The 27,642-nt window shown below is 54.7% G+C and overlaps 1 long non-coding RNA gene and 14 other non-coding genes across 15 annotated transcripts in view; all 15 read left to right on the top strand.

Moving 5' to 3' along the window:
• LOC143272046 (uncharacterized) overlaps positions 1-27,642 on the top strand; it is a 129,703-nt gene that overhangs the window by 98,545 nt on the left and 3,516 nt on the right. The gene's annotated exons all lie outside the window — the stretch shown is intronic.
• LOC143271552 (small nucleolar RNA SNORD116) lies at positions 93-186 on the top strand. Its single transcript, XR_013048773.1, has one exon. It is a non-coding gene; the product is annotated as a small nucleolar RNA SNORD116 (small nucleolar RNA).
• LOC143271483 (small nucleolar RNA SNORD116) lies at positions 2,181-2,274 on the top strand. The gene has a single exon (XR_013048704.1). It is a non-coding gene; the product is annotated as a small nucleolar RNA SNORD116 (small nucleolar RNA).
• Positions 4,270-4,363, top strand: LOC143271482 (small nucleolar RNA SNORD116). Its single transcript, XR_013048703.1, has one exon. It is a non-coding gene; the product is annotated as a small nucleolar RNA SNORD116 (small nucleolar RNA).
• LOC143271481 (small nucleolar RNA SNORD116) lies at positions 6,358-6,451 on the top strand. The gene has a single exon (XR_013048702.1). It is a non-coding gene; the product is annotated as a small nucleolar RNA SNORD116 (small nucleolar RNA).
• On the top strand, positions 8,448-8,541 carry LOC143271480 (small nucleolar RNA SNORD116). The gene has a single exon (XR_013048701.1). It is a non-coding gene; the product is annotated as a small nucleolar RNA SNORD116 (small nucleolar RNA).
• On the top strand, positions 10,536-10,629 carry LOC143271479 (small nucleolar RNA SNORD116). The gene has a single exon (XR_013048700.1). It is a non-coding gene; the product is annotated as a small nucleolar RNA SNORD116 (small nucleolar RNA).
• LOC143271550 (small nucleolar RNA SNORD116) lies at positions 12,624-12,717 on the top strand. The gene has a single exon (XR_013048771.1). It is a non-coding gene; the product is annotated as a small nucleolar RNA SNORD116 (small nucleolar RNA).
• Positions 14,713-14,806, top strand: LOC143271478 (small nucleolar RNA SNORD116). Its single transcript, XR_013048699.1, has one exon. It is a non-coding gene; the product is annotated as a small nucleolar RNA SNORD116 (small nucleolar RNA).
• Positions 16,801-16,894, top strand: LOC143271477 (small nucleolar RNA SNORD116). Its single transcript, XR_013048698.1, has one exon. It is a non-coding gene; the product is annotated as a small nucleolar RNA SNORD116 (small nucleolar RNA).
• Positions 18,890-18,983, top strand: LOC143271476 (small nucleolar RNA SNORD116). The gene has a single exon (XR_013048697.1). It is a non-coding gene; the product is annotated as a small nucleolar RNA SNORD116 (small nucleolar RNA).
• LOC143271475 (small nucleolar RNA SNORD116) lies at positions 20,979-21,072 on the top strand. Its single transcript, XR_013048696.1, has one exon. It is a non-coding gene; the product is annotated as a small nucleolar RNA SNORD116 (small nucleolar RNA).
• On the top strand, positions 23,067-23,160 carry LOC143271549 (small nucleolar RNA SNORD116). Its single transcript, XR_013048770.1, has one exon. It is a non-coding gene; the product is annotated as a small nucleolar RNA SNORD116 (small nucleolar RNA).
• Positions 25,157-25,250, top strand: LOC143271474 (small nucleolar RNA SNORD116). The gene has a single exon (XR_013048695.1). It is a non-coding gene; the product is annotated as a small nucleolar RNA SNORD116 (small nucleolar RNA).
• On the top strand, positions 27,245-27,337 carry LOC143271572 (small nucleolar RNA SNORD116). Its single transcript, XR_013048793.1, has one exon. It is a non-coding gene; the product is annotated as a small nucleolar RNA SNORD116 (small nucleolar RNA).

Below are 27,642 nucleotides of genomic sequence, written 5' to 3'. Positions count from 1 at the left end.
CGGGGCATGTCTTGGTATTTCTCGCACTCCCCAACACCCACCCTGTCCTGAGTGCCCTGAAAATCCCTGTACCGGGGCACTCCAGCGTGCTTGGATCGATGATGATTTCCAGTCAAACATTCCTTGGAAAAGCTGAACAAAATGAGTGAAAACTCAGTACCGCCGCTCTCATCGAAACTGAGGGCCGGCACCTTGGCTCACCCAAGTCCTCTGGGAGTCAGACACAGGCCTGAGAACCACTCCGCTGCTCCTGCCCCCCTCCAGCAGTAGCCAGACTCTCTTGCCATGGGCTTGATCTTTCCCCCACTCTGCTAGCCATCAGGGGCATGGGGAAAAGAGAATATTTGGGGCGTGCTGGCAAGCAAGCAGCCATCCCCACTCTCCCAAGCCAGACTGACAGCTAGACATGGGACCCTGGACCTTGGGCTCTCTTGTAGGCACTCTAGAAATATGCTAGCTTGGGACACCCACCTGAAACAGGCGTGCTGACCTGTGTAGAAATCTGCACACTGGAGACCTTTGGTGGACTAGCTTGACCGGGGAGCGCTAAGGTCAGACTGCTGGCCTCCTGGTGGAGGAGACAGGTGTGAGAGTGCTTTTCTTCCACCCATGGTAGTGGAGCACCCGTCTTGGCTCAAGCCTATCTCAAAGCTAGGAAAGACACCTATTTTGCGGAGTGGTCTTCAGCAGGGTGTGATTCTTCCAGGAAGGCCTGTTTGGAGGCCGGCTAGGGATCCCTTCCTTGTAGGAATTGCACTCTGGGTCCCAGGCTGTAGATCAAGACTGCCTTGAGAGCTCTGCTCATGGGCAGTGGAGGGTGCCCAAGAGACTTGGCTTGCAAGGGTGCATGCATTTCTGGTCACTGGAGACCTTGTGTGTTGCAACTTGTCTTGGGAGGTGCCAGGCTCTCTGGCTAGCCTTTGGCGTCCCACATAAGTTACGGTGTGTTGATGCAGTGTTCTCCCTTGCAGTCAAAAATGGCAGCGCTCTTGAACACGGTCTGTCCCATGAAGACAGACTGACAGAGGGTGGCATCAATTCAGAGACAGGGTCAGAGACAGAGAGAGAAATCATGAGAAAGAGAAAGAGACAAAAAAAGAGACAGAAGGAGGCAGAAAGAGAGTGAGAAAGGAGATCTGGTTGAGGCAGAGTGCCTGCCACTGCCTGTGGTGAAGTCCTCAGAGGAGACTTTAGGCGGTTTGACCTCGGGATCTCAGCATTTCTAGCAGGAGAAAGATGCAGATTTCGGGGTTAGCGTTGCCGACCTGGTTGTCAGAGATGATTTGATGGGAGTCGGGAGGGTTGGGTTGGCTAGTGAGCATGGCCAGAGCTGCGTCCTCAGCAGCTTGAACTTGAGACTGCAAGTAGAGCTTGCCCTGTTTAATGACCCCAGTGCACAGTGTTAGAGGATTGAGGTGCTAAGAGTTGGCCCTGGTTTTTTTTTTCTTTTTTCGGGAAGAGTCTGCTTGCCTGCATTGCAGCTCCATGATGTGTAGGTCAGGCCGACACTGGTGGTTTGATTGCAGAGAGGGTCCAAGGTGATCTGAAAGGGCACGGAGGGAAGGAGGGACCCAGGGCAAGGACAAGCTCTGAGACCCTGGTGGAAAACTGGCACCGATGTGGCCTGGCATGCTGGAGGGTGAGGGCAGAGCAGGAGTGGTGAGAGGGCAGATGTGATCTGATCTCCCCATTGAGACAAGCCAGGCCCACCCATCCATCCCAGAGCCAGTTGCCCGCTTCCCACTGTAATGTTGGCATGTGCTTTGATGTCTTCACAGTGTGGCATTGCGTGGCCTGCAAGGCCATAGTGCGGAGAGAGTGGCCCAGCTTCCTTTGCCCAGGACTCATGGCACCTGAAACAGTGAGCCTCGAGTGAAGTTGCTTGGTGTTGGTGACCTGCAGGAGAAGGCCTGAGGCCCAAGGTAAGCCTCCCATGCCTTGTCCCAGGTGCTCAGGATCCTGGGGTCTTGGTGGTGCTGCGAGGACTTACCATCCCTGCTTCCCGGGCCTGTCTGCACCTGGAGCAGACTTAGGTCCTCAAGTTGCTTCCCATTTCCATGCAGAGACCCGTTGCCACCTGCACAAAGACGGGGCATGTCTTGGTATTTCTCGCACTCCCCAACACCCACCCTGTCCTGAGTGCCCTGAAAATCCCTGTACCAGGGCACTCCAGCGTGCTTGGATCGATGATGATTTCCAGTCAAACATTCCTTGGAAAAGCTGAACAAAATGAGTGAAAACTCAGTACCGCCGCTCTCATCGAAACTGAGGTCCGGCACCTTGGCTCACCCAAGTCCTCTGGGAGTCAGACACAGGCCTGAGAACCACTCCGCTGCTCCTGCCCCCCTCCAGCAGTAGCCAGACTCTCTTGCCATGGGCTTGATCTTTCCCCCACTCTGCTAGCCATCAGGGGCATGGGGAAAAGAGAATATTTGGGGCGTGCTGGCAAGCAAGCAGCCATCCCCACTCTCCCAAGCCAGACTGACAGCTAGACATGGGACCCTGGACCTTGGGCTCTCTTGTAGGCACTCTAGAAATATGCTAGCTTGGGACACCCACCTGAAACAGGCGTGCTGACCTGTGTAGAAATCTGCACACTGGAGACCTTTGGTGGACTAGCTTGACCGGGGAGCGCTAAGGTCAGACTGCTGGCCTCCTGGTGGAGGAGACAGGTGTGAGAGTGCTTTTCTTCCACCCATGGTAGTGGAGCACCCGTCTTGGCTCAAGCCTATCTCAAAGCTAGGAAAGACACCTATTTTGCGGAGTGGTCTTCAGCAGGGTGTGATTCTTCCAGGAAGGCCTGTTTGGAGGCCGGCTAGGGATCCCTTCCTTGTAGGAATTGCACTCTGGGTCCCAGGCTGTAGATCAAGACTGCCTTGAGAGCTCTGCTCATGGGCAGTGGAGGGTGCCAAAGCGAATTGGCTTGCAAGGGTGCATGCATTTCTGGTCACTGGAGACCTTGTGTGTTGCAACTTGTCTTGGGAGGTGCCAGGCTCTCTGGCTAGCCTTTGGCGTCCCACATAAGTTACGGTGTGTTGATGCAGTGTTCTCGCTTGCATTCAAAAATGGCAGCGCTCTTGAACACGGTCTGTCCCATGAAGACAGACTGACAGAGGGTGGCATCAATTCAGAGACAGGGTCAGAGACAGAGAGAGAAATCAGGAGAAAGAGAAAGAGACAAAAAAAGAGACAGAAGGAGGCAGAAAGAGAGTGAGAAAGGAGATCTGGTTGAGCCAGAGTGCCTGCCATTGCCTGTGGTGAAGTCCTCAGAGGAGACTTTAGGCGGTTTGACCTCGGGATCTCAGCATTTCTAGCAGGAGAAAGATGCAGATTTCGGGGTTAGCGTTGCCGACCTGGTTGTCAGAGATGATTTGATGGGAGTCGGGAGGGTTGGGTTGGCTAGTGAGCATGGCCAGAGCTGCGTCCTCAGCAGCTTGAACTTGAGACTGCAAGTAGAGCTTGCCCTGTTTAATGACCCCAGTGCACAGTGTTAGAGGATTGAGGTGCTAACAGTTGGCCCTGGTTTTTTTTTTTCTTTTTTCGGGAAGAGTCTGCTTGCCTGCATTGCAGCTCCATGATGTGTAGGTCAGGCCGACACTGGTGGTTTGATTGCAGAGAGGGTCCAAGGTGATCTGAAAGGGCACGGAGAGAAGGAGGAACCCAGGGCAAGGACAAGCTCTGAGACCCTGGTGGAAACCTGGCACCGATGTGGCCTGGCATGCTGGAGGGTGAGGGCAGAGCAGGAGTGGTGAGAGGGCAGATGTGATCTGATCTGCCCATTGAGACGAACCAGGCCCACCCATCCATCCCAGAGCCAGTTGCCTGCTTCCCACTGTAATGTTGGCATGTGCTTTGATGTCTTCACAGTGTGGCATTGCGTGGCCTGCAAGGCCATAGTGCGGAGAGAGTGGCCCAGCTTCCTTTGCCCAGGACTCATGGCACCTGAAACAGTGAGCCTCGAGTGAAGTTGCTTGGTGTTGGTGACCTGCAGGAGAAGGCCTGAGGCCCAAGGTAAGCCTCCCATGCCTTGTCCCAGGTGCTCAGGATCCTGGGGTCTTGGTGGTGCTGCGAGGACTTACCATCCCTGCTTCCCGGGCCTGTCTGCACCTGGAGCAGACTTAGGTCCTCAAGTTGCTTCCCATTTCCATGCAGAGACCCGTTGCCACCTGCACAAAGACGGGGCATGTCTTGGTATTTCTCGCACTCCCCAACACCCACCCTGTCCTGAGTGCCCTGAAAATCCCTGTACCAGGGCACTCCAGCGTGCTTGGATCGATGATGATTTCCAGTCAAACATTCCTTGGAAAAGCTGAACAAAATGAGTGAAAACTCAGTACCGCCGCTCTCATCGAAACTGAGGTCCGGCACCTTGGCTCACCCAAGTCCTCTGGGAGTCAGACACAGGCCTGAGAACCACTCCGCTGCTCCTGCCCCCCTCCAGCAGTAGCCAGACTCTCTTGCCATGGTCTTGATCTTTCCCCCACTCTGCTAGCCATCAGGGGCATGGGGAAAAGAGAATATTTGGGGCGTGCTGGCAAGCAAGCAGCCATCCCCACTCTCCCAAGCCAGACTGACAGCTAGACATGGGACCCTGGACCTTGGGCTCTCTTGTAGGCACTCTAGAAATATGCTAGCTTGGGACACCCACCTGAAACAGGCGTGCTGACCTGTGTAGAAATCTGCACACTGGAGACCTTTGGTGGACTAGCTTGACCGGGGAGCGCTAAGGTCAGACTGCTGGCCTCCTGGTGGAGGAGACAGGTGTGAGAGTGCTTTTCTTCCACCCATGGTAGTGGAGCACCCGTCTTGGCTCAAGCCTATCTCAAAGCTAGGAAAGACACCTATTTTGCGGAGTGGTCTTCAGCAGGGTGTGATTCTTCCAGGAAGGCCTGTTTGGAGGCCGGCTAGGGATCCCTTCCTTGTAGGAATTGCACTCTGGGTCCCAGGCTGTAGATCAAGACTGATTTGAGAGCTCTGCTCATGGGCAGTGGAGGGTGCCCAAGAGACTTGGCTTGCAAGGGTGCATGCATTTCTGGTCACTGGAGACCTTGTGTGTTGCAACTTGTCTTGGGAGGTGCCAGGCTCTCTGGCTAGCCTTTGGCGTCCCACATAAGTTACGGTGTGTTGATGCAGTGTTCTCGCTTGCATTCAAAAATGGCAGCGCTCTTGAACACGGTCTGTCCCATGAAGACAGACTGACAGAGGGTGGCATCAATCCAGAGACAGGGTCAGAGACAGAGAGAGAAATCAGGAGAAAGAGAAAGAGACAAAAAAAGAGACAGAAGGAGGCAGAAAGAGAGTGAGAAAGGAGATCTGGTTGAGCCAGAGTGCCTGCCACTGCCTGTGGTGAAGTCCTCAGAGGAGACTTTAGGCGGTTTGACCTCGGGATCTCAGCATTTCTAGCAGGAGAAAGATGCAGATTTCGGGGTTAGCGTTGCCGACCTGGTTGTCAGAGATGATTTGATGGGAGTCGGGAGGGTTGGGTTGGCTAGTGAGCATGGCCAGAGCTGCGTCCTCAGCAGCTTGAACTTGAGACTGCAAGTAGAGCTTGCCCTGTTTAATGACCCCAGTGCACAGTGTTAGAGGATTGAGGTGCTAAGAGTTGGCCCTGGTTTTTTTTTTCTTTTTTCGGGAAGAGTCTGCTTGCCTGCATTGCAGCTCCATGATGTGTAGGTCAGGCCGACACTGGTGGTTTGATTGCAGAGAGGGTCCAAGGTGATCTGAAAGGGCACGGAGGGAAGGAGGGACCCAGGGCAAGGACAAGCTCTGAGACCCTGGTGGAAAACTGGCACCGATGTGGCCTGGCATGCTGGAGGGTGAAGGCAGAGCAGGAGTGGTGAGAGGGCAGATGTGATCTGATCTGCCCATTGAGACGAGCCAGGCCCACCCATCCATCCCAGAGCCAGTTGCCCGCTTCCCACTGTAATGTTGGCATGTGCTTTGATGTCTTCACAGTGTGGCATTGCGTGGCCTGCAAGGCCATAGTGCGGAGAGAGTGGCCCAGCTTCCTTTGCCCAGGACTCATGGCACCTGAAACAGTGAGCCTCGAGTGAAGTTGCTTGGTGTTGGTGACCTGCAGGAGAAGGCCTGAGGCCCAAGGTAAGCCTCCCATGCCTTGTCCCAGGTGCTCAGGATCCTGGGGTCTTGGTGGTGCTGCGAGGACTTACCATCCCTGCTTCCCGGGCCTGTCTGCACCTGGAGCAGACTTAGGTCCTCAAGTTGCTTCCCATTTCCATGCAGAGACCCGTTGCCACCTGCACAAAGACGGGGCATGTCTTGGTATTTCTCGCACTCCCCAACACCCACCCTGTCCTGAGTGCCCTGAAAATCCCTGTACCAGGGCACTCCAGCGTGCTTGGATCGATGATGATTTCCAGTCAAACATTCCTTGGAAAAGCTGAACAAAATGAGTGAAAACTCAGTACCGCCGCTCTCATCGAAACTGAGGTCCGGCACCTTGGCTCACCCAAGTCCTCTGGGAGTCAGACACAGGCCTGAGAACCACTCCGCTGCTCCTGCCCCCCTCCAGCAGTAGCCAGACTCTCTTGCCATGGGCTTGATCTTTCCCCCACTCTGCTAGCCATCAGGGGCATGGGGAAAAGAGAATATTTGGGGCGTGCTGGCAAGCAAGCAGCCATCCCCACTCTCCCAAGCCAGACTGACAGCTAGACATGGGACCCTGGACCTTGGGCTCTCTTGTAGGCACTCTAGAAATATGCTAGCTTGGGACACCCACCTGAAACAGGCGTGCTGACCTGTGTAGAAATCTGCACACTGGAGACCTTTGGTGGACTAGCTTGACCGGGGAGCGCTAAGGTCAGACTGCTGGCCTCCTGGTGGAGGAGACAGGTGTGAGAGTGCTTTTCTTCCACCCATGGTAGTGGAGCACCCGTCTTGGCTCAAGCCTATCTCAAAGCTAGGAAAGACACCTATTTTGCGGAGTGGTCTTCAGCAGGGTGTGATTCTTCCAGGAAGGCCTGTTTGGAGGCCGGCTAGGGATCCCTTCCTTGTAGGAATTGCACTCTGGGTCCCAGGCTGTAGATCAAGACTGCCTTGAGAGCTCTGCTCATGGGCAGTGGAGGGTGCCAAAGCGAATTGGCTTGCAAGGGTGCATGCATTTCTGGTCACTGGAGACCTTGTGTGTTGCAACTTGTCTTGGGAGGTGCCAGGCTCTCTGGCTAGCCTTTGGCGTCCCACATAAGTTACGGTGTGTTGATGCAGTGTTCTCGCTTGCATTCAAAAATGGCAGCGCTCTTGAACACGGTCTGTCCCATGAAGACAGACTGACAGAGGGTGGCATCAATTCAGAGACAGGGTCAGAGACAGAGAGAGAAATCAGGAGAAAGAGAAAGAGACAAAAAAAGAGACAGAAGGAGGCAGAAAGAGAGTGAGAAAGGAGATCTGGTTGAGCCAGAGTGCCTGCCATTGCCTGTGGTGAAGTCCTCAGAGGAGACTTTAGGCGGTTTGACCTCGGGATCTCAGCATTTCTAGCAGGAGAAAGATGCAGATTTCGGGGTTAGCGTTGCCGACCTGGTTGTCAGAGATGATTTGATGGGAGTCGGGAGGGTTGGGTTGGCTAGTGAGCATGGCCAGAGCTGCGTCCTCAGCAGCTTGAACTTGAGACTGCAAGTAGAGCTTGCCCTGTTTAATGACCCCAGTGCACAGTGTTAGAGGATTGAGGTGCTAAGAGTTGGCCCTGGTTTTTTTTTTTTCTTTTTTCGGGAAGAGTCTGCTTGCCTGCATTGCAGCTCCATGATGTGTAGGTCAGGCCGACACTGGTGGTTTGATTGCAGAGAGGGTCCAAGGTGATCTGAAAGGGCACGGAGGGAAGGAGGAACCCAGGGCAAGGACAAGCTCTGAGACCCTGGTGGAAACCTGGCACCGATGTGGCCTGGCATGCTGGAGGGTGAGGGCAGAGCAGGAGTGGTGAGAGGGCAGATGTGATCTGATCTGCCCATTGAGACGAGCCAGGCCCACCCATCCATCCCAGAGCCAGTTGCCTGCTTCCCACTGTAATGTTGGCATGTGCTTTGATGTCTTCACAGTGTGGCATTGCGTGGCCTGCAAGGCCATAGTGCGGAGAGAGTGGCCCAGCTTCCTTTGCCCAGGACTCATGGCACCTGAAACAGTGAGCCTCGAGTGAAGTTGCTTGGTGTTGGTGACCTGCAGGAGAAGGCCTGAGGCCCAAGGTAAGCCTCCCATGCCTTGTCCCAGGTGCTCAGGATCCTGGGGTCTTGGTGGTGCTGCGAGGACTTACCATCCCTGCTTCCCGGGCCTGTCTGCACCTGGAGCAGACTTAGGTCCTCAAGTTGCTTCCCATTTCCATGCAGAGACCCGTTGCCACCTGCACAAAGACGGGGCATGTCTTGGTATTTCTCGCACTCCCCAACACCCACCCTGTCCTGAGTGCCCTGAAAATCCCTGTACCAGGGCACTCCAGCGTGCTTGGATCGATGATGATTTCCAGTCAAACATTCCTTGGAAAAGCTGAACAAAATGAGTGAAAACTCAGTACCGCCGCTCTCATCGAAACTGAGGTCCGGCACCTTGGCTCACCCAAGTCCTCTGGGAGTCAGACACAGGCCTGAGAACCACTCCGCTGCTCCTGCCCCCCTCCAGCAGTAGCCAGACTCTCTTGCCATGGGCTTGATCTTTCCCCCACTCTGCTAGCCATCAGGGGCATGGGGAAAAGAGAATATTTGGGGCGTGCTGGCAAGCAAGCAGCCATCCCCACTCTCCCAAGCCAGACTGACAGCTAGACATGGGACCCTGGACCTTGGGCTCTCTTGTAGGCACTCTAGAAATATGCTAGCTTGGGACACCCACCTGAAACAGGCGTGCTGACCTGTGTAGAAATCTGCACACTGGAGACCTTTGGTGGACTAGCTTGACCGGGGAGCGCTAAGGTCAGACTGCTGGCCTCCTGGTGGAGGAGACAGGTGTGAGAGTGCTTTTCTTCCACCCATGGTAGTGGAGCACCCGTCTTGGCTCAAGCCTATCTCAAAGCTAGGAAAGACACCTATTTTGTGGAGTGGTCTTCAGCAGGGTGTGATTCTTCCAGGAAGGCCTGTTTGGAGGCCGACTAGGGATCCCTTCCTTGTAGGAATTGCACTCTGGGTCCCAGGCTGTAGATCAAGACTGCCTTGAGAGCTCTGCTCATGGGCAGTGGAGGGTGCCCAAGAGACTTGGCTTGCAAGGGTGCATGCATTTCTGGTCACTGGAGACCTTGTGTGTTGCAACTTGTCTTGGGAGGTACCAGGCTCTCTGGCTAGCCTTTGGCGTCCCACATAAGTTACGGTGTGTTGATGCAGTGTTCTCGCTTGCATTCAAAAATGGCAGCGCTCTTGAACACGGTCTGTCCCATGAAGACAGACTGACAGAGGGTGGCATCAATCCAGAGACAGGGTCAGAGACAGAGAGAGAAATCAGGAGAAAGAGAAAGAGACCAAAAAAGAGACAGAAGGAGGCAGAAAGAGAGTGAGAAGGGAGATCTGGTTGAGCCAGAGTGCCTGCCATTGCCTGTGGTGAAGTCCTCAGAGGAGACTTTAGGCGGTTTGACCTCGGGATCTCAGCATTTCTAGCAGGAGAAAGATGCAGATTTCGGGGTTATCGTTGCCGAGCTGGTTGTCAGAGATGATTTGATGGGAGTCGGGAGGCTTGGGTTGGCTAGTGAGCATGGCCAGAGCTGCGTCCTCAGCAGCTTGACGTTGAGACAGCAAGTAGAGCTTGCCCTGTTTAATGACCCCAGTGCACAGTGTTAGAGGATTGAGGTGCTAAGAGTTGGCCCTGGTTTTTTTTTTCTTTTTTCGGGAAGAGTCTGCTTGCCTGAATTGCAGCTCCATGATGTGTAGGTCAGGCAGACACTGGTGGTTTGATTGCAGAGAGGGTCCAAGGTGATCTGAAAGGGCACGGAGGGAAGGAGGGACCCAGGGCAAGGACAAGCTCTGAGACCCTGGTGGAAACCTGGCACCGATGTGGCCTGGCATGCTGGAGGGTGAGGGCAGAGCAGGAGTGGTGAGAGGGCAGATGTGATCTGATCTGCCCATTGAGACGAGCCAGGCCCACCCATCCATCCCAGAGCCAGTTGCCCGCTTCCCACTGTAATGTTGGCATGTGCTTTGATGTCTTCACAGTGTGGCATTGCGTGGCCTGCAAGGCCATAGTGCGGAGAGAGTGGCCCAGCTTCCTTTGCCCAGGACTCATGGCACCTGAAACAGTGAGCCTCGAGTGAAGTTGCTTGGTGTTGGTGACCTGCAGGAGAAGGCCTGAGGCCCAAGGTAAGCCTTCCATGCCTTGTCCCAGGTGCTCAGGATCCTGGGGTCTTGGTGGTGCTGCGAGGACTTACCATCCCTGTTTCCCGGGCCTGTCTGCACCTGGAGCAGACTTAGGTCCTCAAGTTGCTTCCCATTTCCATGCAGAGACCCGTTGCCACCTGCACAAAGACGGGGCATGTCTTGGTATTTCTCGCACTCCCCAACACCCACCCTGTCCTGAGTGCCCTGAAAATCCCTGTACCAGGGCACTCCAGCGTGCTTGGATCGATGATGATTTCCAGTCAAACATTCCTTGGAAAAGCTGAACAAAATGAGTGAAAACTCAGTACCGCCGCTCTCATCGAAACTGAGGTCCGGCACCTTGGCTCACCCAAGTCCTCTGGGAGTCAGACACAGGCCTGAGAACCACTCCGCTGCTCCTGCCCCCCTCCAGCAGTAGCCAGACTCTCTTGCCATGGGCTTGATCTTTCCCCCACTCTGCTAGCCATCAGGGGCATGGGGAAAAGAGAATATTTGGGGCGTGCTGGCAAGCAAGCAGCCATCCCCACTCTCCCAAGCCAGACTGACAGCTAGACATGGGACCCTGGACCTTGGGCTCTCTTGTAGGCACTCTAGAAATATGCTAGCTTGGGACACCCACCTGAAACAGGCGTGCTGACCTGTGTAGAAATCTGCACACTGGAGACCTTTGGTGGACTAGCTTGACCGGGGAGCGCTAAGGTCAGACTGCTGGCCTCCTGGTGGAGGAGACAGGTGTGAGAGTGCTTTTCTTCCACCCATGGTAGTGGAGCACCCGTCTTGGCTCAAGCCTATCTCAAAGCTAGGAAAGACACCTATTTTGCGGAGTGGTCTTCAGCAGGGTGTGATTCTTCCAGGAAGGCCTGTTTGGAGGCCGGCTAGGGATCCCTTCCTTGTAGGAATTGCACTCTGGGTCCCAGGCTGTAGATCAAGACTGCCTTGAGAGCTCTGCTCATGGGCAGTGGAGGGTGCCCAAGAGACTTGGCTTGCAAGGGTGCATGCATTTCTGGTCACTGGAGACCTTGTGTGTTGCAACTTGTCTTGGGAGGTGCCAGGCTCTCTGGCTAGCCTTTGGCGTCCCACATAAGTTACGGTGTGTTGATGCAGTGTTCTCCCTTGCAGTCAAAAATGGCAGCGCTCTTGAACACGGTCTGTCCCATGAAGACAGACTGACAGAGGGTGGCATCAATTCAGAGACAGGGTCAGAGACAGAGAGAGAAATCATGAGAAAGAGAAAGAGACAAAAAAAGAGACAGAAGGAGGCAGAAAGAGAGTGAGAAAGGAGATCTGGTTGAGGCAGAGTGCCTGCCACTGCCTGTGGTGAAGTCCTCAGAGGAGACTTTAGGCGGTTTGACCTCGGGATCTCAGCATTTCTAGCAGGAGAAAGATGCAGATTTCGGGGTTAGCGTTGCCGACCTGGTTGTCAGAGATGATTTGATGGGAGTCGGGAGGGTTGGGTTGGCTAGTGAGCATGGCCAGAGCTGCGTCCTCAGCAGCTTGAACTTGAGACTGCAAGTAGAGCTTGCCCTGTTTAATGACCCCAGTGCACAGTGTTAGAGGATTGAGGTGCTAAGAGTTGGCCCTGGTTTTTTTTTTCTTTTTTCGGGAAGAGTCTGCTTGCCTGCATTGCAGCTCCATGATGTGTAGGTCAGGCCGACACTGGTGGTTTGATTGCAGAGAGGGTCCAAGGTGATCTGAAAGGGCACGGAGGGAAGGAGGGACCCAGGGCAAGGACAAGCTCTGAGACCCTGGTGGAAAACTGGCACCGATGTGGCCTGGCATGCTGGAGGGTGAGGGCAGAGCAGGAGTGGTGAGAGGGCAGATGTGATCTGATCTGCCCATTGAGACAAGCCAGGCCCACCCATCCATCCCAGAGCCAGTTGCCCGCTTCCCACTGTAATGTTGGCATGTGCTTTGATGTCTTCACAGTGTGGCATTGCGTGGCCTGCAAGGCCATAGTGCGGAGAGAGTGGCCCAGCTTCCTTTGCCCAGGACTCATGGCACCTGAAACAGTGAGCCTCGAGTGAAGTTGCTTGGTGTTGGTGACCTGCAGGAGAAGGCCTGAGGCCCAAGGTAAGCCTCCCATGCCTTGTCCCAGGTGCTCAGGATCCTGGGGTCTTGGTGGTGCTGCGAGGACTTACCATCCCTGCTTCCCGGGCCTGTCTGCACCTGGAGCAGACTTAGGTCCTCAAGTTGCTTCCCATTTCCATGCAGAGACCCGTTGCCACCTGCACAAAGACGGGGCATGTCTTGGTATTTCTCGCACTCCCCAACACCCACCCTGTCCTGAGTGCCCTGAAAATCCCTGTACCAGGGCACTCCAGCGTGCTTGGATCGATGATGATTTCCAGTCAAACATTCGTTGGAAAAGCTGAACAAAATGAGTGAAAACTCAGTACCGCCGCTCTCATCGAAACTGAGGTCCGGCACCTTGGCTCACCCAAGTCCTCTGGGAGTCAGACACAGGCCTGAGAACCACTCCGCTGCTCCTGCCCCCCTCCAGCAGTAGCCAGACTCTCTTGCCATGGTCTTGATCTTTCCCCCACTCTGCTAGCCATCAGGGGCATGGGGAAAAGAGAATATTTGGGGCGTGCTGGCAAGCAAGCAGCCATCCCCACTCTCCCAAGCCAGACTGACAGCTAGACATGGGACCCTGGACCTTGGGCTCTCTTGTAGGCACTCTAGAAATATGCTAGCTTGGGACACCCACCTGAAACAGGCGTGCTGACCTGTGTAGAAATCTGCACACTGGAGACCTTTGGTGGACTAGCTTGACCGGGGAGCGCTAAGGTCAGACTGCTGGCCTCCTGGTGGAGGAGACAGGTGTGAGAGTGCTTTTCTTCCACCCATGGTAGTGGAGCACCCGTCTTGGCTCAAGCCTATCTCAAAGCTAGGAAAGACACCTATTTTGCGGAGTGGTCTTCAGCAGGGTGTGATTCTTCCAGGAAGGCCTGTTTGGAGGCCGGCTAGGGATCCCTTCCTTGTAGGAATTGCACTCTGGGTCCCAGGCTGTAGATCAAGACTGCCTTGAGAGCTCTGCTCATGGGCAGTGGAGGGTGCCAAAGCGAATTGGCTTGCAAGGGTGCATGCATTTCTGGTCACTGGAGACCTTGTGTGTTGCAACTTGTCTTGGGAGGTGCCAGGCTCTCTGGCTAGCCTTTGGCGTCCCACATAAGTTACGGTGTGTTGATGCAGTGTTCTCGCTTGCATTCAAAAATGGCAGCGCTCTTGAACACGGTCTGTCCCATGAAGACAGACTGACAGAGGGTGGCATCAATTCAGAGTCAGGGGCAGAGACAGAGAGAGAAATCAGGAGAAAGAGAAAGAGACAAAAAAAGAGACAGAAGGAGGCAGAAAGAGAGTGAGAAAGGAGATCTGGTTGAGCCAGAGTGCCTGCCACTGCCTGTGGTGAAGTCCTCAGAGGAGACTTTAGGCGGTTTGACCTCGGGATCTCAGCATTTCTAGCAGGAGAAAGATGCAGATTTCGGGGTTAGCGTTGCCGACCTGGTTGTCAGAGATGATTTGATGGGAGTCGGGAGGCTTGGGTTGGCTAGTGAGCATGGCCAGAGCTGCGTCCTCAGCAGCTTGAACTTGAGACAGCAAGTAGAGCTTGCCCTGTTTAATGACCCCAGTGCACAGTGTTAGAGGATTGAGGTGCTAAGAGTTGGCCCTGGTTTTTTTTTTTCTTTTTTCGGGAAGAGTCTGCTTGCCTGCATTGCAGCTCCATGATGTGTAGGTCAGGCCGACACTGGTGGTTTGATTGCAGAGAGGGTCCAAGGTGATCTGAAAGGGCACGGAGGGAAGGAGGGACCCAGGGCAAGGACAAGCTCTGAGACCCTGGTGGAAACCTGGCACAGATGTGGCCTGGCATGCTGGAGGGTGAGGGCAGAGCAGGAGTGGTGAGAGGGCAGATGTGATCTGATCTGCCCATTGAGACAAGCCAGGCCCACCCATCCATCCCAGAGCCAGTTGCCCGCTTCCCACTGTAATGTTGGCATGTGCTTTGATGTCTTCACAGTGTGGCATTGCGTGGCCTGCAATGCCATAGTGCGGAGAGAGTGGCCCAGCTTCCTTTGCCCAGGACTCATGGCACCTGAAACAGTGAGCCTCGAGTGAAGTTGCTTGGTGTTGGTGACCTGCAGGAGAAGGCCTGAGGCCCAAGGTAAGCCTCCCATGCCTTGTCCCAGGTGCTCAGGATCCTGGGGTCTTGGTGGTGCTGCGAGGACTTACCATCCCTGCTTCCCGGGCCTGTCTGCACCTGGAGCAGACTTAGGTCCTCAAGTTGCTTCCCATTTCCATGCAGAGACCCGTTGCCACCTGCACAAAGACGGGGCATGTCTTGGTATTTCTCGCACTCCCCAACACCCACCCTGTCCTGAGTGCCCTGAAAATCCCTGTACCAGGGCACTCCAGCGTGCTTGGATCGATGATGATTTCCAGTCAAACATTCCTTGGAAAAGCTGAACAAAATGAGTGAAAACTCAGTACCGCCGCTCTCATCGAAACTGAGGTCCGGCACCTTGGCTCACCCAAGTCCTCTGGGAGTCAGACACAGGCCTGAGAACCACTCCGCTGCTCCTGCCCCCCTCCAGCAGTAGCCAGACTCTCTTGCCATGGGCTTGATCTTTCCCCCACTCTGCTAGCCATCAGGGGCATGGGGAAAAGAGAATATTTGGGGCGTGCTGGCAAGCAAGCAGCCATCCCCACTCTCCCAAGCCAGACTGACAGCTAGACATGGGACCCTGGACCTTGGGCTCTCTTGTAGGCACTCTAGAAATATGCTAGCTTGGGACACCCACCTGAAACAGGCGTGCTGACCTGTGTAGAAATCTGCACACTGGAGACCTTTGGTGGACTAGCTTGACCGGGGAGCGCTAAGGTCAGACTGCTGGCCTCCTGGTGGAGGAGACAGGTGTGAGAGTGCTTTTCTTCCACCCATGGTAGTGGAGCACCCGTCTTGGCTCAAGCCTATCTCAAAGCTAGGAAAGACACCTATTTTGTGGAGTGGTCTTCAGCAGGGTGTGATTCTTCCAGGAAGGCCTGTTTGGAGGCCGACTAGGGATCCCTTCCTTGTAGGAATTGCACTCTGGGTCCCAGGCTGTAGATCAAGACTGCCTTGAGAGCTCTGCTCATGGGCAGTGGAGGGTGCCCAAGAGACTTGGCTTGCAAGGGTGCATGCATTTCTGGTCACTGGAGACCTTGTGTGTTGCAACTTGTCTTGGGAGGTGCCAGGCTCTCTGGCTAGCCTTTGGCGTCCCACATAAGTTACGGTGTGTTGATGCAGTGTTCTCGCTTGCATTCAAAAATGGCAGCGCTCTTGAACACGGTCTGTCCCATGAAGACAGACTGACAGAGGGTGGCATCAATCCAGAGACAGGGTCAGAGACAGAGAGAGAAATCAGGAGAAAGAGAAAGAGACCAAAAAAGAGACAGAAGGAGGCAGAAAGAGAGTGAGAAAGGAGATCTGGTTGAGCCAGAGTGCCTGCCATTGCCTGTGGTGAAGTCCTCAGAGGAGACTTTAGGCGGTTTGACCTCGGGATCTCAGCATTTCTAGCAGGAGAAAGATGCAGATTTCGGGGTTAGCGTTGCCGACCTGGTTGTCAGAGATGATTTGATGGGAGTCGGGAGGGTTGGGTTGGCTAGTGAGCATGGCCAGAGCTGCGTCCTCAGCAGCTTGACCTTGAGACAGCAAGTAGAGCTTGCCCTGTTTAATGACCCCAGTGTACAGTGTTAGAGGATTGAGGTGCTAAGAGTTGGCCCTGGTTTTTTTTTTCTTTTTTCGGGAAGAGTCTGCTTGCCTGCATTGCAGCTCCATGATGTGTAGGTCAGGCCGACACTGGTGGTTTGATTGCAGAGAGGGTCCAAGGTGATCTGAAAGGGCACGGAGGGAAGGAGGGACCCAGGGCAAGGACAAGCTCTGAGACCCTGGTGGAAACCTGGCACCGATGTGGCCTGGCATGCTGGAGGGTGAGGGCAGAGCAGGAGTGGTGAGAGGGCAGATGTGATCTGATCTGCCCATTGAGACGAGCCAGGCCCACCCATCCATCCCAGAGCCAGTTGCCCGCTTCCCACTGTAATGTTGGCATGTGCTTTGATGTCTTCACAGTGTGGCATTGCGTGGCCTGCAAGGCCATAGTGCGGAGAGAGTGGCCCAGCTTCCTTTGCCCAGGACTCATGGCACCTGAAACAGTGAGCCTCGAGTGAAGTTGCTTGGTGTTGGTGACCTGCAGGAGAAGGCCTGAGGCCCAAGGTAAGCCTCCCATGCCTTGTCCCAGGTGCTCAGGATCCTGGGGTCTTGGTGGTGCTGCGAGGACTTACCATCCCTGCTTCCCGGGCCTGTCTGCACCTGGAGCAGACTTAGGTCCTCAAGTTGCTTCCCATTTCCATGCAGAGACCCGTTGCCACCTGCACAAAGACGGGGCATGTCTTGGTATTTCTCGCACTCCCCAACACCCACCCTGTCCTGAGTGCCCTGAAAATCCCTGTACCAGGGCACTCCAGCGTGCTTGGATCGATGATGATTTCCAGTCAAACATTCCTTGGAAAAGCTGAACAAAATGAGTGAAAACTCAGTACCGCCGCTCTCATCGAAACTGAGGTCCGGCACCTTGGCTCACCCAAGTCCTCTGGGAGTCAGACACAGGCCTGAGAACCACTCCGCTGCTCCTGCCCCCCTCCAGCAGTAGCCAGACTCTCTTGCCATGGGCTTGATCTTTCCCCCACTCTGCTAGCCATCAGGGGCATGGGGAAAAGAGAATATTTGGGGCGTGCTGGCAAGCAAGCAGCCATCCCCACTCTCCCAAGCCAGACTGACAGCTAGACATGGGACCCTGGACCTTGGGCTCTCTTGTAGGCACTCTAGAAATATGCTAGCTTGGGACACCCACCTGAAACAGGCGTGCTGACCTGTGTAGAAATCTGCACACTGGAGACCTTTGGTGGACTAGCTTGACCGGGGAGCGCTAAGGTCAGACTGCTGGCCTCCTGGTGGAGGAGACAGGTGTGAGAGTGCTTTTCTTCCACCCATGGTAGTGGAGCACCCGTCTTGGCTCAAGCCTATCTCAAAGCTAGGAAAGACACCTATTTTGCGGAGTGGTCTTCAGCAGGGTGTGATTCTTCCAGGAAGGCCTGTTTGGAGGCCGGCTAGGGATCCCTTCCTTGTAGGAATTGCACTCTGGGTCCCAGGCTGTAGATCAAGACTGCCTTGAGAGCTCTGCTCATGGGCAGTGGAGGGTGCCCAAGAGACTTGGCTTGCAAGGGTGCATGCATTTCTGGTCACTGGAGACCTTGTGTGTTGCAACTTGTCTTGGGAGGTGCCAGGCTCTCTGGCTAGCCTTTGGCGTCCCACATAAGTTACGGTGTGTTGATGCAGTGTTCTCGCTTGCATTCAAAAATGGCAGCGCTCTTGAACACGGTCTGTCCCATGAAGACAGACTGACAGAGGGTGGCATCAATCCAGAGACAGGGTCAGAGACAGAGAGAGAAATCAGGAGAAAGAGAAAGAGACAAAAAAAGAGACAGAAGGAGGCAGAAAGAGAGTGAGAAAGGAGATCTGGTTGAGCCAGAGTGCCTGCCATTGCCTGTGGTGAAGTCCTCAGAGGAGACTTTAGGCGGTTTGACCTTGGGATCTCAGCATTTCTAGCAGGAGAAAGATGCAGATTTCGAGGTTAGCGTTGCCGACCTGGTTGTCAGAGATGATTTGATGGGAGTCGGGAGGCTTGGGTTGGCTAGTGAGCATGGTCAGAGCTGCGTCCTCAGCAGCTTGAACTTGAGACAGCAAGTAGAGCTTGCCCTGTTTAATGACCCCAGTGCACAGTGTTAGAGGATTGAGGTGCTAAGAGTTGGCCCTGGTTTTTTTTTTTCTTTTTTCGGGAAGAGTCTGCTTGCCTGCATTGCAGCTCCATGATGTGTAGGTCAGGCCGACACTGGTGGTTTGATTGCAGAGAGGGTCCAAGGTGATCTGAAAGGGCACGGAGGGAAGGAGGAACCCAGGGCAAGGACAAGCTCTGAGACCCTGGTGGAAACCTGGCACCGATGTGGCCTGGCATGCTGGAGGGTGAGGGCAGAGCAGGAGTGGTGAGAGGGCAGATGTGATCTGATCTGCCCATTGAGACGAGCCAGGCCCACCCATCCATCCCAGAGCCAGTTGCCCGCTTCCCACTGTAATGTTGGCATGTGCTTTGATGTCTTCACAGTGTGGCATTGCGTGGCCTGCAAGGCCATAGTGCGGAGAGAGTGGCCCAGCTTCCTTTGCCCAGGACTCATGGCACCTGAAACAGTGAGCCTCGAGTGAAGTTGCTTGGTGTTGGTGACCTGCAGGAGAAGGCCTGAGGCCCAAGGTAAGCCTCCCATGCCTTGTCCCAGGTGCTCAGGATCCTGGGGTCTTGGTGGTGCTGCGAGGACTTACCATCCCTGCTTCCCGGGCCTGTCTGCACCTGGAGCAGACTTAGGTCCTCAAGTTGCTTCCCATTTCCATGCAGAGACCCGTTGCCACCTGCACAAAGACGGGGCATGTCTTGGTATTTCTCGCACTCCCCAACACCCACCCTGTCCTGAGTGCCCTGAAAATCCCTGTACCAGGGCACTCCAGCGTGCTTGGATCGATGATGATTTCCAGTCAAACATTCCTTGGAAAAGCTGAACAAAATGAGTGAAAACTCAGTACCGCCGCTCTCATCGAAACTGAGGTCCGGCACCTTGGCTCACCCAAGTCCTCTGGGAGTCAGACACAGGCCTGAGAACCACTCCGCTGCTCCTGCCCCCCTCCAGCAGTAGCCAGACTCTCTTGCCATGGTCTTGATCTTTCCCCCACTCTGCTAGCCATCAGGGGCATGGGGAAAAGAGAATATTTGGGGCGTGCTGGCAAGCAAGCAGCCATCCCCACTCTCCCAAGCCAGACTGACAGCTAGACATGGGACCCTGGACCTTGGGCTCTCTTGTAGGCACTCTAGAAATATGCTAGCTTGGGACACCCACCTGAAACAGGCGTGCTGACCTGTGTAGAAATCTGCACACTGGAGACCTTTGGTGGACTAGCTTGACCGGGGAGCGCTAAGGTCAGACTGCTGGCCTCCTGGTGGAGGAGACAGGTGTGAGAGTGCTTTTCTTCCACCCATGGTAGTGGAGCACCCGTCTTGGCTCAAGCCTATCTCAAAGCTAGGAAAGACACCTATTTTGCGGAGTGGTCTTCAGCAGGGTGTGATTCTTCCAGGAAGGCCTGTTTGGAGGCCGGCTAGGGATCCCTTCCTTGTAGGAATTGCACTCTGGGTCCCAGGCTGTAGATCAAGACTGCCTTGAGAGCTCTGCTCATGGGCAGTGGAGGGTGCCCAAGAGACTTGGCTTGCAAGGGTGCATGCATTTCTGGTCACTGGAGACCTTGTGTGTTGCAACTTGTCTTGGGAGGTGCCAGGCTCTCTGGCTAGCCTTTGGCGTCCCACATAAGTTACGGTGTGTTGATGCAGTGTTCTCGCTTGCATTCAAAAATGGCAGCGCTCTTGAACACGGTCTGTCCCATGAAGACAGACTGACAGAGGGTGGCATCAATCCAGAGACAGGGTCAGAGACAGAGAGAGAAATCAGGAGAAAGAGAAAGAGACAAAAAAAGAGACAGAAGGAGGCAGAAAGAGAGTGAGAAAGGAGATCTGGTTGAGCCAGAGTGCCTGCCATTGCCTGTGGTGAAGTCCTCAGAGGAGACTTTAGGCGGTTTGACCTTGGGATCTCAGCATTTCTAGCAGGAGAAAGATGCAGATTTCGAGGTTAGCGTTGCCGACCTGGTTGTCAGAGATGATTTGATGGGAGCCGGGAGGCTTGGGTTGGCTAGTGAGCATGGCCAGAGCTGCGTCCTCAGCAGCTTGAACTTGAGACAGCAAGTAGAGCTTGCCCTGTTTAATGACCCCAGTGCACAGTGTTAGAGGATTGAGGTGCTAAGAGTTGGCCCTGGTTTTTTTTTTTCTTTTTTCGGGAAGAGTCTGCTTGCCTGCATTGCAGCTCCATGATGTGTAGGTCAGGCCGACACTGGTGGTTTGATTGCAGAGAGGGTCCAAGGTGATCTGAAAGGGCACGGAGGGAAGGAGGAACCCAGGGCAAGGACAAGCTCTGAGACCCTGGTGGAAACCTGGCACCGATGTGGCCTGGCATGCTGGAGGGTGAGGGCAGAGCAGGAGTGGTGAGAGGGCAGATGTGATCTGATCTGCCCATTGAGACGAGCCAGGCCCACCCATCCATCCCAGAGCCAGTTGCCCGCTTCCCACTGTAATGTTGGCATGTGCTTTGATGTCTTCACAGTGTGGCATTGCGTGGCCTGCAAGGCCATAGTGCGGAGAGAGTGGCCCAGCTTCCTTTGCCCAGGACTCATGGCACCTGAAACAGTGAGCCTCGAGTGAAGTTGCTTGGTGTTGGTGACCTGCAGGAGAAGGCCTGAGGCCCAAGGTAAGCCTCCCATGCCTTGTCCCAGGTGCTCAGGATCCTGGGGTCTTGGTGGTGCTGCGAGGACTTACCATCCCTGCTTCCCGGGCCTGTCTGCACCTGGAGCAGACTTAGGTCCTCAAGTTGCTTCCCATTTCCATGCAGAGACCCGTTGCCACCTGCACAAAGACGGGGCATGTCTTGGTATTTCTCGCACTCCCCAACACCCACCCTGTCCTGAGTGCCCTGAAAATCCCTGTACCAGGGCACTCCAGCGTGCTTGGATCGATGATGATTTCCAGTCAAACATTCCTTGGAAAAGCTGAACAAAATGAGTGAAAACTCAGTACCGCCGCTCTCATCGAAACTGAGGTCCGGCACCTTGGCTCACCCAAGTCCTCTGGGAGTCAGACACAGGCCTGAGAACCACTCCGCTGCTCCTGCCCCCGTCCAGCAGTAGCCAGACTCTCTTGCCATGGGCTTGATCTTTCCCCCACTCTGCTAGCCATCAGGGGCATGGGGAAAAGAGAATATTTGGGGCGTGCTGGCAAGCAAGCAGCCATCCCCACTCTCCCAAGCCAGACTGACAGCTAGACATGGGACCCTGGACCTTGGGCTCTCTTGTAGGCACTCTAGAAATATGCTAGCTTGGGACACCCACCTGAAACAGGCGTGCTGACCTGTGTAGAAATCTGCACACTGGAGACCTTTGGTGGACTAGCTTGACCGGGGAGAGCTAAGGTCAGACTGCTGGCCTCCTGGTGGAGGAGACAGGTGTGAGAGTGCTTTTCTTCCACCCATGGTAGTGGAGCACCCGTCTTGGCTCAAGCCTATCTCAAAGCTAGGAAAGACACCTATTTTGTGGAGTGGTCTTCAGCAGGGTGTGATTCTTCCAGGAAGGCCTGTTTGGAGGCCGACTAGGGATCCCTTCCTTGTAGGAATTGCACTCTGGGTCCCAGGCTGTAGATCAAGACTGCCTTGAGAGCTCTGCTCATGGGCAGTGGAGGGTGCCCAAGAGACTTGGCTTGCAAGGGTGCATGCATTTCTGGTCACTGGAGACCTTGTGTGTTGCAACTTGTCTTGGGAGGTGCCAGGCTCTCTGGCTAGCCTTTGGCGTCCCACATAAGTTACGGTGTGTTGATGCAGTGTTCTCGCTTGCATTCAAAAATGGCAGCGCTCTTGAACACGGTCTGTCCCATGAAGACAGACTGACAGAGGGTGGCATCAATCCAGAGACAGGGTCAGAGACAGAGAGAGAAATCAGGAGAAAGAGAAAGAGACCAAAAAAGAGACAGAAGGAGGCAGAAAGAGAGTGAGAAAGGAGATCTGGTTGAGCCAGAGTGCCTGCCATTGCCTGTGGTGAAGTCCTCAGAGGAGACTTTAGGCGGTTTGACCTCGGGATCTCAGCATTTCTAGCAGGAGAAAGATGCAGATTTCGGGGTTAGCGTTGCCGACCTGGTTGTCAGAGATGATTTGATGGGAGTCGGGAGGCTTGGGTTGGCTAGTGAGCATGGCCAGAGCTGCGTCCTCAGCAGCTTGACCTTGAGACAGCAAGTAGAGCTTGCCCTGTTTAATGACCCCAGTGCACAGTGTTAGAGGATTGAGGTGCTAAGAGTTGGCCCTGGTTTTTTTTTTCTTTTTTCGGGAAGAGTCTGCTTGCCTGCATTGCAGCTCCATGATGTGTAGGTCAGGCCGACACTGGTGGTTTGATTGCAGAGAGGGTCCAAGGTGATCTGAAAGGGCACGGAGGGAAGGAGGGACCCAGGGCAAGGACAAGCTCTGAGACCCTGGTGGAAACCTGGCACCGATGTGGCCTGGCATGCTGGAGGGTGAGGGCAGAGCAGGAGTGGTGAGAGGGCAGATGTGATCTGATCTGCCCATTGAGACGAGCCAGGCCCACCCATCCATCCCAGAGCCAGTTGCCTGCTTCCCACTGTAATGTTGGCATGTGCTTTGATGTCTTCACAGTGTGGCATTGCGTGGCCTGCAAGGCCATAGTGCGGAGAGAGTGGCCCAGCTTCCTTTGCCCAGGACTCATGGCACCTGAAACAGTGAGCCTCGAGTGAAGTTGCTTGGTGTTGGTGACCTGCAGGAGAAGGCCTGAGGCCCAAGGTAAGCCTCCCATGCCTTGTCCCAGGTGCTCAGGATCCTGGGGTCTTGGTGGTGCTGCGAGGACTTACCATCCCTGCTTCCCGGGCCTGTCTGCACCTGGAGCAGACTTAGGTCCTCAAGTTGCTTCCCATTTCCATGCAGAGACCCGTTGCCACCTGCACAAAGACGGGGCATGTCTTGGTATTTCTCGCACTCCCCAACACCCACCCTGTCCTGAGTGCCCTGAAAATCCCTGTACCAGGGCACTCCAGCGTGCTTGGATCGATGATGATTTCCAGTCAAACATTCGTTGGAAAAGCTGAACAAAATGAGTGAAAACTCAGTACCGCCGCTCTCATCGAAACTGAGGTCCGGCACCTTGGCTCACCCAAGTCCTCTGGGAGTCAGACACAGGCCTGAGAACCACTCCGCTGCTCCTGCCCCCCTCCAGCAGTAGCCAGACTCTCTTGCCATGGACTTGAACTTTCCCCCAATCTGCTAGCCATGAGGGGCATGGGGAAAAGAGAATATTTGGGGCGTGCTGGCAAGCAAGCAGCCATCCCCACTCTCCCAAGCCAGACTGACAGCTAGACATGGGACCCTGGACCTTGGGCTCTCTTGTAGGCACTCTAGAAATATGCTAGCTTGGGACACCCACCTGAAACAGGCGTGCTGACCTGTGTAGAAATCTGCACACTGGAGACCTTTGGTGGACTAGCTTGACCGGGGAGCACTAAGGTCAGACTGCTGGCCTCCTGGTGGAGGAGACAGGTGTGAGAGTGCTTTTCTTCCACCCATGGTAGTGGAGCACCCGTCTTGGCTCAAGCCTATCTCAAAGCTAGGAAAGACACCTATTTTGCGGAGTGGTCTTCAGCAGGGTCTGATTCTTCCAGGAAGGCCTGTTTGGAGGCCGGCTAGGGATCTCTTCCTTGTAGGAATTGCACTCTGGGTCCCAGGCTGTAGATCAAGACTGCCTTGAGAGCTCTGCTCATGGGCAGTGGAGGGTGCCAAAGCGAATTGGCTTGCAAGGGTGCATGCATTTCTGGTCACTGGAGACCTTGTGTGTTGCAACTTGTCTTGGGAGGTGCCAGGCTCTCTGGCTAGCCCTTGGCGTCCCACATAAGTTACGGTGTGTTGATGCAGTGTTCTCGCTTGCAGTCAAAAATGGCAGCGCTCTTGAACACGGTCTGTCCCATGAAGACAGACTGACAGAGGGTGGCAACAATTCAGAGACAGGGTCAGAGACAGAGAGAGAAATCAGGAGAAAGAGAAAGAGACAAAAAAAGAGACAGAAGGAGGCAGAAAGAGAGTGAGAAAGGAGATCTGGTTGAGCCAGAGTGCCTGCCATTGCCTGTGGTGAAGTCCTCAGAGGAGACTTTAGGCGGTTTGACCTCGGGATCTCAGCATTTCTAGCAGGAGAAAGATGCAGATTTCGGGGTTAGCGTTGCTGACCTGGTTGTCAGAGATGATTTGATGGGATTCGGGAGGGTTGGGTTGGCTAGTGAGCATGGCCAGAGCTGCGTCCTCAGCAGCTTGAACTTGAGACTGCAAGTAGAGCTTGCCCTGTTTAATGACCCCAGTGCACAGTGTTAGAGGATTGAGGTGCTAAGAGTTGGCCCTGGTTTTTTTTTTTTCTTTTTTCGGGAAGAGTCTGCTTGCCTGCATTGCAGCTCCATGATGTGTAGGTCAGGCCGACACTGGTGGTTTGATTGCAGAGAGGGTCCAAGGTGATCTGAAAGGGCACTGAGGGAAGGAGGAACCCAGGGCAAGGACAAGCTCTGAGACCCTGGTGGAAACCTGGCACCGATGTGGCCTGGCATGCTGGAGGGTGAGGGCAGAGCAGGAGTGGTGAGAGGGCAGATGTGATCTGATCTGCCCATTGAGACGAGCCAGGCCCACCCATCCATCCCAGAGCCAGTTGCCCGCTTCCCACTGTAATGTTGGCATGTGCTTTGATGTCTTCACAGTGTGGCATTGCGTGGCCTGCAAGGCCATAGTGCGGAGAGAGTGGCCCAGCTTCCTTTGCCCAGGACTCATGGCACCTGAAACAGTGAGCCTCAAGTGAAGTTGCTTGGTGTTGGTGACCTGCAGGAGAAGGCCTGAGGCCCAAGGTAAGCCTCCCATGCCTTGTCCCAGGTGCTCAGGATCCTGGGGTCTTGGTGGTGCTGCGAGGACTTACCATCCCTGCTTCCCGGGCCTGTCTGCACCTGGAGCAGACTTAGGTCCTCAAGTTGCTTCCCATTTCCATGCAGAGACCCGTTGCCACCTGCACAAAGACGGGGCATGTCTTGGTATTTCTCGCACTCCCCAACACCCACCCTGTCCTGAGTGTCCCGAAAATCCCTGTACCAGGGCACTCCAGCGTGCTTGGATCGATGATGATTTCCAGTCAAACATTCCTTGGAAAAGCTGAACAAAATGAGTGAAAACTCAGTACCGCCGCTCTCATCGAAACTGAGGTCCGGCACCTTGGCTCACCCAAGTCCTCTGGGAGTCAGACACAGGCCTGAGAACCACTCCGCTGCTCCTGCCCCCCTCCAGCAGTAGCCAGACTCTCTTGCCATGGGCTTGATCTTTCCCCCACTCTGCTAGCCATCAGGGGCATGGGGAAAAGAGAATATTTGGGGCGTGCTGGCAAGCAAGCAGCCATCCCCACTCTCCCAAGCCAGACTAACAGCTAGACATGGGACCCTGGACCTTAGGCTCTCTTGTAGGCACTCTAGAAATATGCTAGCTTGGGACACCCACCTGAAACAGGCGTGCTGACCTGTGTAGAAATCTGCACACTGGAGACCTTTGGTGGACTAGCTTGACCGGGGAGCGCTAAGGTCAGACTGCTGGCCTCCTGGTGGAGGAGACAGGTGTGAGAGTGCTTTTCTTCCACCCATGGTAGTGGAGCACCCGTCTTGGCTCAAGCCTATCTCAAAGCTAGGAAAGACACCTATTTTGCGGAGTGGTCTTCAGCAGGGTGTGATTCTTCCAGGAAGGCTTGTTTGGAGGCCGGCTAGGGATCCCTTCCTTGTAGGAATTGCACTCTGGGTCCCAGGCTGTAGATCAAGACTGCCTTGAGAGCTCTGCTCATGGGCAGTGGAGGGTGCCAAAGCGAATTGGCTTGCAAGGGTGCATGCATTTCTGGTCACTGGAGACCTTGTGTGTTGCAACTTGTCTTGGGAGGTGCCAGGCTCTCTGGCTAGCCTTTGGCGTCCCACATAAGTTACGGTGTGTTGATGCAGTGTTCTCGCTTGCATTCAAAAATGGCAGCGCTCTTGAACACGGTCTGTCCCATGAAGACAGACTGACAGAGGGTGGCATCAATCCAGAGACAGGGTCAGAGACAGAGAGAGAAATCAGGAGAAAGAGAAAGAGACAAAAAAAGAGACAGAAGGAGGCAGAAAGAGAGTGAGAAAGGAGATCTGGTTGAGCCAGAGTGCCTGCCATTGCCTGTGGTGAAGTCCTCAGAGGAGACTTTAGGCGGTTTGACCTCGGGATCTCAGCATTTCTAGCAGGAGAAAGATGCAGATTTCGGGGATAGCGTTGCCCACCTGGTTGTCAGAGATGATTTGATGGGAGTCGGGAGGCTTGGGTTGGCTAGTGAGCATGGCCAGAGCTGCGTCCTCAGCAGCTTGAACTTGAGACAGCAAGTAGAGCTTGCCCTGTTTAATGACCCCAGTGCACAGTGTTAGATGATTGAGGTGCTAAGAGTTGGCCCTGGTTTTTTTTTTCTTTTTTCGGGAAGAGTCTGCTTGCCTGCATTGCAGCTCCATGATGTGTAGGTCAGGCCGACACTGGTGGTTTGATTGCAGAGAGGGTCCAAGGTGATCTGAAAGGGCACTGAGGGAAGGAGGGACCCAGGGCAAGGACAAGCTCTGAGACCCTGGTGGAAACCTGGCACCGATGTGGCCTGGCATGCTGGAGGGTGAGGGCAGAGCAGGAGTGGTGAGAGGGCAGATGTGATCTGATCTGCCCATTGAGACGAGCCAGGCCCACCCATCCATCCCAGAGCCAGTTGCCCGCTTCCCACTGTAATGTTGGCATGTGCTTTGATGTCTTCACAGTGTGGCATTGCGTGGCCTGCAAGGCCATAGTGCGGAGAGAGTGGCCCAGCTTCCTTTGCCCAGGACTCATGGCACCTGAAACAGTGAGCCTCGAGTGAAGTTGCTTGGTGTTGGTGACCTGCAGGAGAAGGCCTGAGGCCCAAGGTAAGCCTCCCATGCCTTGTCCCAGGTGCTCAGGATCCTGGGGTCTTGGTGGTGCTGCGAGGACTTACCATCCCTGCTTCCCGGGCCTGTCTGCACCTGGAGCAGACTTAGGTCCTCAAGTTGCTTCCCATTTCCATGCAGAGACCCGTTGCCACCTGCACAAAGACGGGGCATGTCTTGGTATTTCTCGCACTCCCCAACACCCACCCTGTCCTGAGTGCCCTGAAAATCCCTGTACCAGGGCACTCCAGCGTGCTTGGATCGATGATGATTTCCAGTCAAACATTCCTTGGAAAAGCTGAACAAAATGAGTGAAAACTCAGTACCGCCACTCTCATCGAAACTGAGTCCGGCACCTTGGCTCACCCAAGTCCTCTGGGAGTCAGACACAGGCCTGAGAACCACTCCGCTGCTCCTGCCCCCCTCCAGCAGTAGCCAGACTCTCTTGCCATGGGCTTGATCTTTCCCCCACTCTGCTAGCCATCAGGGGCATGGGGAAAAGAGAATATTTGGGGCGTGCTGGCAAGCAAGCAGCCATCCCCACTCTCCCAAGCCAGACTGACAGCTAGACATGGGACCCTGGACCTTGGGCTCTCTTGTAGGCACTCTAGAAATATGCTAGCTTGGGACACCCACCTGAAACAGGCGTGCTGACC

Source organism: Peromyscus maniculatus, chromosome 1 (genome assembly GCF_049852395.1).
Source record: "Peromyscus maniculatus bairdii isolate BWxNUB_F1_BW_parent chromosome 1, HU_Pman_BW_mat_3.1, whole genome shotgun sequence".
Taxonomy (NCBI): Eukaryota; Metazoa; Chordata; class Mammalia; order Rodentia; family Cricetidae; genus Peromyscus; species Peromyscus maniculatus.
This window is presented reverse-complemented; position numbering and strand designations above follow the sequence as displayed.